This window comes from Dasypus novemcinctus, chromosome 22 (genome assembly GCF_030445035.2).
Source record: "Dasypus novemcinctus isolate mDasNov1 chromosome 22, mDasNov1.1.hap2, whole genome shotgun sequence".
Lineage (NCBI taxonomy): Eukaryota > Metazoa > Chordata > Mammalia > Cingulata > Dasypodidae > Dasypus > Dasypus novemcinctus.
The window spans coordinates 1788703-1802880 of NC_080694.1; positions in this window are offsets into that span (position 1 = coordinate 1788703).

Here is a 14178-nt window from a genome sequence, read left to right on the forward strand (position 1 = left end):
TTTTTACTTTCTTGACAAACTCCTTTGAGGTGCAGAAGGCTTTAATTTTGAGGAAGTCCCATTTATCTATTAGTTCTTTTGCTGCTCGTGCTTTTGGTGAGATATTCATAAATCCATTTCCTATTACAAGGTCCTGTAGATGTTTCGCTACACTGCTTTCTAAACTTTTTATGGTCTTGGCTCTTATATTTAGGTCTTTGATCCATCTTGAGTTGATCTTTGTATAAGGTGTGAGATGGTAATCCTCTTTCATTCTTCTACATATGGCTATCCAGTTCTCCAGACACCATTTGTTGAATAGGCCACTCTCTCCCAGTTGAGAGGGTTTGGTGGCTTTATCGAATATTATGTGGCTATATATGTGAGGTTCTATATCAGAGCTTTCAATTCGATTCCATTGGTCTATGTGTCTCTCCTTATGCCAATACCATGCTGTTTTCACCACCATAGCTTTGTAGTATGTTTTGAAGTCAGGTAGTGTGATTCCTCCAATTTCGTTTTTCTTTTTCAGTACGTCTTTAGCTATTCGGGGTCTTTCTCCTTTCCAAATAAATTTCATAGTTAGTTTTTCTAGTTCCTTAAAGAAGGCTGCATTGATTTTTATTGGGATTGCATTGAATGTGTAGATCAGTTTTGGTAGGATAGACATCTTAATAATGTTCAGTCTTCCTATCCATGAACAAGGAATAGTCTTCCATTTATTTAGGTCTTCTTTGATTTCCTTGAACAATCTTGTATAGTTCTCGGTGTATAAGTTCTTTACCTCTTTAGTTAAATTTATTCCTAAGTATTTGATTTTTTTATTTACTATTGTGAATGGTATTTGTTTCTGGATTTCCTCCTGATCTTGCTCATTATTGGTGTACAGAAATGCTACTGATTTTTGCGCATTGATCTTATAACCTGCGACTTTACTAAACTCATTTATGAGTTCTAGAATCTTCGTTGTAGATCTCTCAGGGTTTTCTATGTATAGGATCATGTCGTCTGCAAATAATGAAATTTTGACTTCTTCCTTTCCAATTTGAATGCCTTTTATTTCTGGCTCTTGCCTCAGTGCTCGAGCAAGTACTTCTAAGACAATGTTAAATAGGAGCGGAGACAGTGGGCATCCTTGTCTTGTTCCTGAGTTTAGAGGGAAGGAGTCTAGGATTTCTCCATTGTAAACAATATTGGCTTTAGGTTTTTCATATATACTCTTTATCATGTTCAAAAAATTCCCTTGTATTCCAATCTTTTGGAGTGTTTTTATCAAGAAAGGGTGCTGTATTTTGTCAAATGCTTTTTCTGCATCAATAGATATAATCATGTGATTTTTTCCCTTCAATCTCTTTATGTGGTGTATTACATTGATTGATTTTCTTATGTTGAACCATCCTTGCATAACTGGGATGAATCCCACTTGGTCGTGGTGTATAATACGTTTAATGTGTTGTTGAATACGATTAGCAAGTATTTTGTTAAGTATTTTTGCGTCTAGGTTCATTAGAGAAATTGGTCTGTAATTTTCCTTTCTTGTGATGTCTTTGTTTGGCTTTGGTACTAGGGTAATGTTGGCATCATAGAAGGAGTTGGGTAATGTTCTTTCTGTTTTGATGTTTTGGAATAGTTTCAGCAGGATTGGTGTCAGTTCTTTCCGGAATGTTTTGTAGAATTCACCTGTGAAGCCATCTGGCCCTGGGCTCTTCTTAGTTGGGAGATTTTTAATAACTGATTCTATCTCTCTGCTTGTGATTGGTTTGTTAAGATCATCAATTTCTTCTTTTGTCAATATGGGCTGCTTATGTGTTTCTAGGAATTTGTCCATTTCCTCTAGATTATCATTTTTGTTGGAATATAGTTTTTCAAAGTATCCTCTTATGATAGTCTTTATTTCTGTGGGGTCAGTGGTGATATTGCCTTTCTCATTTCTTATTTTGTGTATTTGCATCTTCTCTCTTTTTTCCTTTGTTAGCCTCGCTAAAGGTTTGTCAATTTTGTTGATCTTCTCAAAAAACCAGCTCTTGGTCTTGTTTATCTTTTCAAGTGCTTTCTTATTTTCTACTTCATTTAGTTCTGCTCTTATCTTTGTTATTTCCTTCCTTCTTCTTCCTGTTGGGTTACTTTGTTGTTGTTTTTCTAATTCCTTCAAATGTGCAGTTCTTCAATTTTTGCTCTTTCTTCTTTTTTGCTATATGAATTTATGGCTATAATTCTTCCTCTCAGTACTGCTTTTGCTGCATCCCATAAATTTTGGTATGTTGTGTTATCATTATCATTTGATTCTAGGTAGTCATTGATTTCTTTTGAGATTTCCTCTTTGACCCACTGTTTTTCTAAGAGTGTGCTGTTTAGTTTCCAAATCGTGGTGTGAAATCTGGGCTTCTGTCCCTTGCAAATTTCCAGCTTGACTCCACTGTGGTCAGCGATATTGTTTTGTATGATTTCAATCATTCTGAATTAATTCAGCCTTTCTTTGTGGCCTAGCATATGGTCTATCTTGGAGAATGATCCATGTGCACTTGAGAAAAATGTATATCCTGCTGTGTTTGGGTGTAGTGCTCTATATATGTCTATTAGATCCAGCTTCTCTAATATACTGTTCAGATGTTTTGTTTCCTTGGTGATTCTCTTTTGAGATGTTCTGTCCAGAGTTGATAATAGTGTATTAAAATCCCCCACTATAATTGTAGATGTATCTATTGTTTCACTTAGTTTTTCCAGCATTTGCCTCACGTATTTAGAGGCACCCTTGTTAAGGGCATAAATATTTATGATTGTTTGATCTTCTTGACAGATTTTCCCTTTCACTAAAATGTAGTATCCTTCTTTGTCTCTCACAATTGTTTCACATTTAAAGTCTATTTTGTCTGATATTAATAAAGCTACTCCTGCCTTTTTTTGGTTATTGTTAGCTTGTATGATTGTTTTCCAGCCATTCACTTTCAATCTCCATGCGTCTCTGGGTCTAAGATGTGTCTCTTGTAGACAGCATACAGATGGGTCATATTTCCTTATCCAATGTCCCAGTCTGAATCTTTTGGTAGGTGAATTTAATCCGTTGACATTCAGTGTTATTACTTTCAAGGAATTATTTGTGTTAGCCATATTTTGTTTGGATTTGTGTTTGTCATATTTTGTTTGTATTTTTTTGTTGTTGTTGTTGTTGCTCTTATACTCTCCTCCAACTCTGCCTTTCCTGTTTTTTCCTTTCTTTCTGCAGAACTCCCTTTAGAATTTCTTGAAGGGGAGGTTTCTTGCTGGTATACTCTTTCAGTTTCTGTTTGTCTGCGAATAGTTTGAACTCTCCATCATGTTTGAATGCTAGTTTAGCTGGATAGAGTATTCTTGGTTGGAAATTTTTTTCCTTTAGTACCTTGACTATATCATACCACTGCCTTCTTGCCTCCATGGTTTCAGATGAGAAATCAGCCCTTAATCTAATTGAGCTTCCCTTGTATGTGATGGTTTTCTTTTCTCTTGCTGCTTTTAGGATTTTCTCTTTGTCTTGAGCATTGGATAATTTGACAAGTATGTGTCTTGGGGTGGGCCTGTTGGGGTTTATGACTAGTGGAGTGCGCTGTGCTTCTTGTATATGTACATCTGTCTCTTTCAGTAGATTTGGGAAGTTTTCAGCCATTATTTCCTGCAACACTCTTTCTGACCCCTTTCCCTTCTCTTCACCTTCTGGAATGCCTATAATACGTATGTTTGAGCGTTTTGCATTGTCATTCAGGTCCCTAAGTCCTAACTGGATTTTTTCTATCTTCTTATTGACCCCTTCTACTATCTGTTTGATTTCTGATGTACTGTCTTCCACTTCACTAATTCTCTGCTCTGTCTCTTCTAGTCTGCTGATATTTGCTGCAAGTGTATTTTTGATTTCTTGAACTGTGGTGTTCATTCCCATCATATCTGTTATGTTTTTGCATATGTCTGCAATTTCCCCTCCAAGTGATGTCTTCATGTTGTTAACCTCTTTCATTACTTCATCAAATTTGTCGTTGATAAATGTTCTGAGATCTTTCATTGCTTGTGCCAAGTTTTGCTCCCCTTCGTGATTTTTGGTTTGTTGATTGGATTTAGCCATGTTTTCCTGATTACTGGTTTGGTTTGTAGACTTTTGTTGCTTTCTGGTCATCTCTTTATCTTGACGGATTTAATCAGTTCCTTAGCTTCTTTGTCTACTCTTGGAGGTTAATTAGCTGTTATTTTTGCATAGGCGTTATATCATCTCTTTGTCACTTTTTTCTTCTTATTCTAATTTCTTGTTGTTGGTTAAGTTCACTTTAAAGGAAAGTATTAGTGTTGGGGAAAGGCAATTGTGTAAGCAAGGGAAAAGTGTAAAGTCGTATTGGTGATATATGTTAACAAAGCAAGAATATGAGATCTGGGAGGATGGAGGTTAGATTCATGTAAATTGTGTAGAGTTATAGCAGTAGGTAGAGTACCTATTATGAGGTAGATGATTGAATATGGGAGGAATATGATATGAGCTAAAAAGCTATTGTTTTTGTGAGAGAGGGAAAGAGAAAAGAAAGGTAATAGTTTCAAGAGTGTATAACAGACAGAAAACAAAACAAAGGTATTAGAAATTAAGACTTATACCCTTCGTGGATCAAAGAAAGGGAGGTGGGAGGTGGAATATAGGAGAGACAGTAGATGGTGGCAGATATCAAGATGTAGGGGAAAGAGGATAGTGTAGGTATCCTAAATCAGTTCACACAGAAATGAGGCAGTGGAGAATGAGAAAACCCAGCGAATGTGAGGTGTTTCCTGCCGTACCTATTGTATAATTTTTTTTTTTTTTTTTTTTGACTTTCAAATATTTTTTTTTTAATTTTTTTATTTTTTATTGAATTTGTAATAATATTACATTAAAAATATATATGTGAGGTCCCATTCAACCCCACCCCCCCACCCCCCCCTCTCCCCCCCCCCCCCAACAACACTCGTTCCCATCATCATGACACATCCATTGGATTTGGTAAGTACATCTTTGGGCACCTCTGCACCTCATATACATTGGTTCACATCATGGCCCATACTCTCCTCTATTCCATCATGTAGGCCCTGTGAGGATTTACAATGTCCGGTGATTACCTCTGAAGCACCATCCAGGGCAGCTCCATGTCCCTAAGACGCCTCCACCTCTCATCTCTTCCTGCCTTTCCCCATACCCTTTGTCCATTATGTCCACTTTTCCCAATCCAATGCCACCTCTTCTATGTGGACACTGGATTGGTTGTGTCCATTGCACCTTTATGTCAAGAGGAGGCTCAGATTCCACCTGGATGCTGGATGCAATCCTCCCATTTTCAGTTGTAATCACTCTAGGCTCCATGGTGTGGTGGTTGTCCTTCTTCACCTCCATCTTAGCTGAGTGTGGTAAGTCCAATAAATCAGATTGTAGGTGCTGGAGTCTGTTGAGGCTCAGGATCTGGCTATCACATTGTCAGTCCAGAGATTCAAATCCCCTAAATATATCTTAAACCCCAACATTAACTGCACCTCCAGCACATTAGCATGAAAGTCTTATGAAGGGAGATCCCATCTGAGTCCAGATTCATCACACATAAACACCATTTCCAAAGAGGGGCCATCTGCCCTGGTAGTTAACCCCATCGGCCATGACCATAACTCCCATGGGTCTCTTTAGCCCTCAAAGGAACCAATATCTGGGGGTTGTATCTGCTTTATCTGTCTCTCTGACTCTGCTCAGTTGTGCATGAGGGCAAACCTTCTGCCAGCCTCCAGACTCTTTTTTAGAAACTCGTAGCCATATAAACTCATTTCTCCTTTCCATTTCCCCCTTACTTTAGGTCAAACAGCATTTTAAAGTCATGGTATTTTATGTAGACATGGATATTCTGCTGATCCGCATTGAACCTTCCATATAAGGTCATTTTCCAGTTGCATCATCAGTTGGTAGTTGATAGTGGTCCCTCGTTGCCAGGGAGGCTCATCCCCGGGTGTCATGTCCCACGCTGGGGGGAAGGCATTGCATTTACATGCTGAGTTTGGCTTCGAGACTGGCCACATTTGAGTAACATGAAGGCTGACAGAAGGGAATTCCCAGGCACAAAGTTGCTCTAGGCCTTGTTATTATTTTGGGTTTATCAGCTCACAAGCATAGTCATTAGTATCAGGGGCTCACTGTTGAACCCTCACTCCCTCCCGGTCCCCACCACTGTACCTGGGAGACTGTCGCTGCTCCCCTAGGGACCACGACAGAGCACCACTGGCCGGGAACCCAGTACCCCCCCTACTGTGGTTTTTAATTGTTGCCACTATGAGTATATCCAAACATTACCATGCACCCTGGACATATGTTCTGTACAGCTCCCTGTCAGTCATATATCATCTGTCATTGGTATCCCATACCAGTATCCCTCCATTGCCATTGTTGAAACACTCTGTGATCCAGAACTCCCCGAAATTTGAAGCCCAATATAATGTCATGGTCCCTTACTAGGGAATGGCATATAGCGATGAGTTTAAAGGATAGATAAAGAACTTGGATAAAGTTAGATAAAGAACTTAGATAAAGAATGTTGACTTGAAAAAAATTCCACATCCTTTTTCCCCCCCCCCCCTAATTATTCAGCTTTTCTTCACAGGAGTCCTAGACCACAGCAATGTATATATATAATATACAGCACTCCCACACATCCACCAGAAAACCTTTTCCCTTCCACAGTGATACTCTTACGCCCTATTCATATCATATTTACTTAAAGTGATGTACAGAGTCTGAGACATTAGCTTTCTAACAAGGTGACATCTGTATTTACATTATGGTGCATACTTTAGGATACACAGTTCTTTACATTTTTAGTTATCCTATGTTTTACATTATGGTTTACATTATCAGTCTGTCATCTCCTATATGTTATGGTGTAATATTACATGTTTTATATCCATCCTTGTGTACTCTCAAGAAACTCCTCTCTTACCCCCCATTTACTTTGGTTCCACACATTTAACGTCCATTTTCCCTTCCACCTTAGTGCCCTCAGTGATAGCCAACCTCCGTTTCCTGAGGAGCCACTTCCAGAGATAGATGGAATAGTGTTCAGGGCCTAACTTGCTCAACTGCCCCAATGCCCTGGGATCCACCCTTTCTCTCGAGGGATACAGTTCCCTCTATTGGATGGCATTAGTCCTCCCCAGGATGTGGGTCCACCCCCACTCTCACTACTTGGGTTTCTACCCCATGGTGTCACCCACTCTGGCAGAATGAGCATTTAGACATTCCCCAGGAGCCCGTCCTGCATCAGACCCTCCCCTCCGAGCATTCTAAACAGGTAACCCTCTTTATTATATTTTGATATGATTTTCTCGGCATTTTACTCTCCACCAACACCTGACCCTCTCCTGGTTCGTATGCTACCCCTCCCTCCCCCCACTTTTGGGCAATGTTACCCACCCGTCCCTCCCCAGCCACCCTCAAACCCGCAAAGCCCCAAGCAAAGGCAACCCCTTGCCCCCCTTTTATCTCTTCTTTGTGTTCATACTTACCACCATCTCGTCTTAAATTCCACCCCTGCAGACATCGGCTCATATCCTTCCTCCACCCTCCGATTTCCTGCAAGCCTATCGTTCAGTCTCTTGCTATCTAGGGCAGCTTGTTTATTTCATATCATTGCGGTCATGTAGTATTTGTCCTTCAATGTCTGGGTTGCTTCACTCAACATAAGGTTCTCAAGATTCATCCATGTTATCACATGTGTTTGTAGTGTGTTTGTTCTTACAGCCGAGTAGTATTCCATTGTGTGTATATACCACATTTTATTGATCCACTCGTCTGTTGATGGGCATTTGGGTTGATTCCAACTTTTGGCAATAGTGAACAATGCTGCTATGAACATTGGTGTACATATATTGGTTTGTGTTCTTGTTTTCAGTTCTGCTGGGTATATTCCCAGCAGTGGTATTGCTGGGTCATATGGCAAATCTATGGCTAGTTGTTTGAGAAACCGCCATACTGTTCTCCAGAATGGTTGGATCCTTCTGCATTCCCACCAGCAGTGGATGAGTGTTCCCCTTCCTTCACATCCTCTCCAGCACTTGTATTCTTCTGTTTTTTTCATAGCTGCCAATCTTATGGGTGTAAGATGGTATCTCATTGTGGTTTTGATTTGCATTTCCCTGATAGCTAGAGATTTGGAGCATTTTTTCATGTGCTTTCTTGCCATTTGTATTTCTTCTTCGGAGAAGTGTCTGTTTAAGTCTTTTTCCCATTTTTTAAATGGATTGTTTATCTTTTTATTTTCAAGATGTAGGAGTTCTTTATATATGCAAGTTATAAGTTTCTTATCAGATATATGATTGCCAAATATTTTCTCCCACTGTGTGGGCTCCCTTTTTACTTTCTTGACAAACTCCTTTGAGGTGCAGAAGGCTTTAATTTTGAGGAAGTCCCATTTATCTATTAGTTCTTTTGCTGCTCGTGCTTTTGGTGAGATATTCATAAATCCATTACCTATTACAAGGTCCTGTAGATGTTTCCCTACACTGCTTTCTAAGGTTTTTATGGTCTTGGCTCTTATATTTAGGTCTTTGATCCATCTTGAGTTGATCTTTGTATAAGGTGTGAGATGGTAATCCTCTTTCATTCTTCTACATATGGCTATCCAGTTCTCCAGACACCATTTGTTGAATAGGCCACTCTCTCCCAGTTGAGAGGGTTTGGTGGCTTTATCGAATATTATGTGGTTGTATATGTGAGGTTCTATATCAGAGCTTTCAATTCGATTCCATTGGTCTATATGTCTCTCCTTATGCCAATACCATGCTGTTTTCACCACCGTAGCTTTATAGTATGTTTTGAAGTCAGGTAGTGTGATTCCTCCAATTTCGTTTTTCTTTTTCAGTATGTCTTTGGCTATTCGGGGTCTCTTTCCTTTCCAAATAAATTTCATAGTTAGTTTTTCTAGTTCCTTAAAGAAGGCTGCATTGATTTTTATTGGGATTGCATTGAATGTGTAGATCAATTTTGGTAGGATAGACATCTTAATAATGTTCAGTCTTCCTATCCATGAACAAGGAATAGTCTTCCATTTATTTAGGTCTTCTTTGATTTCCTTGAACAATCTTGTATAGTTCTCAGTGTATAAGTTCTTTACCTCTTTAGTTAAATTTATTCCTAAGTATTTGATTTTTTTATTTACTATTGTGAATGGTATTTGTTTCTTGATTTCCTCCTGATCTTGCTCATTATTGGTGTACAGAAATGCTACTGATTTTTGCGCATTGATCTTATAACCTGCGACTTTACTAAACTCATTTATGAGTTCTAGAATCTTCGTTGTAGATCTCTCAGGGTTTTCTATGTATAGGATCATGTCATCTGCAAATAATGAAATTTTGACTTCTTCCTTTCCAATTTGAATGCCTTTTATTTCTGGTTCTTGCCTCAGTGCTCGAGCAAGTACTTCTAAGACAATGTTAAATAGGAGCGGCGACAGTGGGCATCCTTGTCTTGTTCCTGAGTTTAGAGGGAAGGAGTCTAGGATTTCTCCATTGTAAACAATATTGGCTTTAGGTTTTTCATATATACTCTTTATCATGTTCAAAAAATTTCCTTGTATTCCAATCATTTGGAGTGTTTTTATCAAGAAAGGGTGCTGTATTTTGTCAAATGCTTTTTCTGCATCAATAGATATAATCATGTGATTTTTTTCCTTCAATCTGTTTATATGGTGTATTACGTTGATTGATTTTCTTATGTTGAACCATCCTTGCATACCTGGGATGAATCCCACTTGGTCGTGGTGTATAATTCGTTTAATGTGTTGTTGAATACGATTAGCAAGTATTTTGTTAAGTATTTTTGCGTCTAGGTTCATTAGAGAAATTGGTCTGTAATTTTCCTTTCTTGTGATGTCTTTGTTTGGCTTTGGTACTAGGGTAATGTTGGCATCATAGAAGGAGTTGGGTAATGTTCTTTCTGTTTCGATGGTTTGGAATAGTTTCAGCAGGATTGGTGTCAGTTCTTTCCGGAATGTTTTATAGAATTCACCTGTGAAGCCATCTGGCCCTGGGCTCTTCTTAGTTGGGAGATTTTTAATAACTGATTCTATCTCTCTGCTTGTGATTGGTTTGTTAAGATCATCAATTTCTTCTTTTGTCAATATGGGCTGTTTATGTGTTTCTAGGAATTTGTCCATTTCCTCTAGATTGTCATTTTTGTTGGAATATAGTTTTTCAAAATATCCTCTTATGATAGTCTTTATTTCTGTGGGGTCAGTGGTGATATCGCCTTTCTCATTTCTTATTTTGTGAATTTGCATCTTCTCTCTTTTTTTCTTTGTTAGTGTTGCTAAAGGTTTGTCAATTTTGTTAATCTTCTCAAAAAACCAGCTCTTGGTCTTGTTTATCTGTTCAAGTGCTTTCTTATTTTCTATTTCATTTAGTTCTGCTCTTATCTTTGTTATTTCCTTCCTTCTTCTTCCTGTTGGGTTACTTTGTTGTTGTTTTTCTAATTCCTTCAAATGTGCAGTTAGTTCTTCAATTTTTGCTCTTTCTTCTTTTTTGATATATGAATTTATGGCTATAAACTTCCCTCTCAGTACTGCTTTTGCTGCATCCCATAAATTTTGGTATGTTGTGTTATCATTATCATTTGTTTCAAGGTAGTCATTGATTTCTTTTGAGATTTCCTCTTTGACCCACTGTTTTTCTAAGAGTGTGTTGTTTAATTTCCAAATCGTGGTGTGAAATCTGGGCTTCTTTCCCTTGCAAATCTCCAGCTTGACTCCACTGTGGTCAGAGATAATGTTTTGTATGATTTCAATCTTTCTGAATTCGTTCAGCCTTTCTTTGTGGCCTAGCATATGATCTATCTTGGAGAATGATCCATGTGCGCTTGAGAAAAATGTATATCCTGCTGTGTTTGGGTGTAGCGATCTATATATGTCTATTAGATCGAGCTCCTCTAATATACTATTCAGATGTTTTGTGTCTTTGGTGATTCTCTTTTGAGATGTTCTGTCCAGAATTGATAGTGGTGTATTAAAATCCCCCACTATAATTGTAGATGTATCTATTCTTTCACTTAGTTTTTCCAGCGTTTGCCTGACGTATTTAGAGGCACCCTTGTTAGGGGCATAGATATTTATGATTGTTCGATCTTCTTGACAGATTTTCCCTTTGACTAAAATGTAGTATCCTTCTTTGTCTCTCACAATTGTTTCACATTTAAAGTCTATTTTGTCTGATATTAATATAGCTACTCCTGCCTTTTTTTGGTTATTGTTAGCTTGTATGATTGTTTTCCAGCCTTTCACTTTCAATCTCCATGCGTCTCTGGGTCTAAGATGTGTCTCTTGTAGACAGCATATGGATGGGTCATATTTCCTTATCCAGTGTCCCAGTCTGAATCTTTTGATAGGTGAGTTTAATCCATTGACATTCAGTGTTATTACTATCAAGGAATTATTTGTGTTAGCCATATTTTGATTGGATTTGTGTTTGTCATATTTTGTTTGTATATTTTTTTTTGTCTTTTTTGTTGTTGTTGTTGGTCTTATACTCTCCTCCAACTTTGCCTTTCCTGTTTTTTCCTTTCTTCCTGCAGAACTCCCTTTAGAATTTCTTGAAGGGGAGGTTTCTTGTTGGTATACTCTTTCAGTTTCTGTTTGTCTGCGAATATTTTGAACTCTCCATCATGTTTGAATGCTAGTTTAGCTGGATAGAGTATTCTTGGTTGGAAATTTTTTTCCTTTAGTACCTTGACTATATCATACCACTGTCTTCTTGCCTCCATGGTTTCAGAAGAAAAATCAGCACTTAATCTAATTGAGCTTCCCTTGTATGTGATGGTTTTCTTTTCTCTTGCTGCTTTTAGGACCTTCTCTTTGTCTTGAGCATTGGATAATTTGACAAGTATATGTCTTGGGGTGGGCCTATTGGGGTTTATGACTTGTGGAGTGCGCTGTGCTTCTTGGATATGTACATCTGTCTCTTTCAGTAGATTTGGGAAGTTTTCAGTCATTATTTCCTGCAACACTCTTTCTGACCCCTTTCCCTTCTCTTCACCTTCTGGAATGCCTATAATACGTATGTTTGAGCGTTTTGCATTGTCATTCAGGTCCCTAAATCCTAATTGGATTTTTTCTATCTTCTTATTGACCCCTTCTACTATCTGTTTGATTTCTGATGTACTGTCTTCCACATCACTAATTCTCTGCTCTGTCTCTTCTAGTCTGCTGATATTTGCTGCAAGTGTATTTTTGATTTCTTGAACTGTGGTGTTCATTCCCATCATATCTGTTATGTTTTTGCGTATTTCTGCAATTTCCCCTCCAAGTGATGTCTTCATGTTGTTAACCTCTTTCATTACTGCATCAATTTTGTCGGTGATAAATGTTCTGAGATCTTTCATTGCTTGTGCCAAGTTTTGCTCCCCTTCGTGATTATTGGTTTGTTGATTGGATTCAGCCATGTTTTCCTGATTATTGGTTTGGTTCGTAGATTTTTGTTGCTTTCTGGTCATCTCTTTATTTTGACGAATTTAATCAGTTCCTTAGCTTCTTTGTCTGCTCTTGGAGGTTAATTAGTTGTTATTTTTGCACAGGTGTTATATCTTCTCTTTGTCACTTTTATCTTCTTATTCTAGTTACTTGTTGTTGGTTAAGTTCACTTTAGAGGAAAGTATTAGTGTTGGGGAAAGGCAATTGTGTAAGCAAGGGAAAAGTGTAAAGTTGTATTGGTGATGTATGTTAATAAAGCAGGAATATGAGATCTGGAAGGATGGAGGTTAGATTCATGTAGATTGTATAGAGTTATAGCTGTAGGTAGAGTACCTTTTATGAAGTAGATGACTGAATTTGGGAGGAATATGGTATGAACTACACAGCTATTGTTTTCATGAGAGAGGGAAAAAGAAAAGAAAGGTAATAGTTTCAAGAGTGGATAATAGACAGAAAACAGAACAAAGGTATTAGAAATTAAGAGTTAGACACTTTGTGGATCAAAGAACGGGAGGTGGGGGGTGGAATATAGGAGAGACAGTAGATGATAGTGGATATCAAGATGCAGGGGAAGGGGGATAGTGTAGGTAGCCTAAATCAGTTCACACAGAAATGAGGCAGTGGAGGATGGGAAAACCCAGCAAATGTGAGGTGTTCCCTGTAGCACCTATTGTATACTTGAATTAAAGTAAAAATAAGTGGAAGATGAGGGACAAGAGGGAAAGAGAAAACCGAAAAAAAACAAAAAAACAAAAAAAAAAAAAACAAACTAATTATAATAGAGAAAAAAGAAAGGCAAGAAGAAATGAAGAAAGAAAAAGAGGATGGGCAAACGGTGGGGAACGGATAGGGAGAAGAGAGATACAGGTACACACGTGTCACAATTGCAACACTATCTAAAACAACAACTTCCCCCCGCTTTGCCCTAAAACCCCCCCGTCTGTCTGCCCAAATGGGTCTGCAAGCACCTCCCTTCCCACAAACCCCCAATAGGCTGCCCAGGGCCCACGAACTCCCCAGTACTGCAGATGCTCAAAAAAAAAAAAAAAAAAAAAAAAAAATTTAAGTAAAATTAAAAAAACAAACAAACAAACAAACAAACAAAAAAAAAAACAAAAAAAAACAGAAACCCCTCCGCAGGCCCGGCTCCGCCCGCCGCGGAGGCTTGGACCGGCTCTGCCCGGCTCCTCACGCCGCCTTGGCCTGGCCTGGCTCCGCCCAGCTCCGCTCGCTACAGCGGCCCAGCCGGCTCCGGCATCCACCTCCCGCCACCGCGGCCTGGACCGGCCCTGCCCAGCTCCGTACCCGCCGCGGCCTGACCCAGGCCCGCCCGGCTTCAAACGCCACCGCGGCCCGCCGCCGGGGCCCGCACCGGCCCCGCCCGGCTCCAAGCGCCACCGCGGCCCGCCGCCGGGGCCCGCACCGGCCCCGCCCGGCTCCAAGCGCCACCGCGGCCCGCCGCCGGGGCCTGCACCGGCCCCGCCCGGCTCCAAGCGCCACCGCGGCCCGCCGCCGGGGCCTGCACCGGCCCCGCCCGGCTCCAAGCGCCACCGCGGCCCGCCGCCGGGGCCTCCACCGGCCCCGCCCGGCTCCAAGCGCCACCGCGGCCCGCCGCCGGGGCCTGCACCGGCCCCGCCCGGCTCCAAGCGCCACCGCGGCCCGCCGCCGGGGCCCGCACCGGCCCCGCCCGGCTCCAAGCGCCACCGCGGCCCGCCGCCGGGGC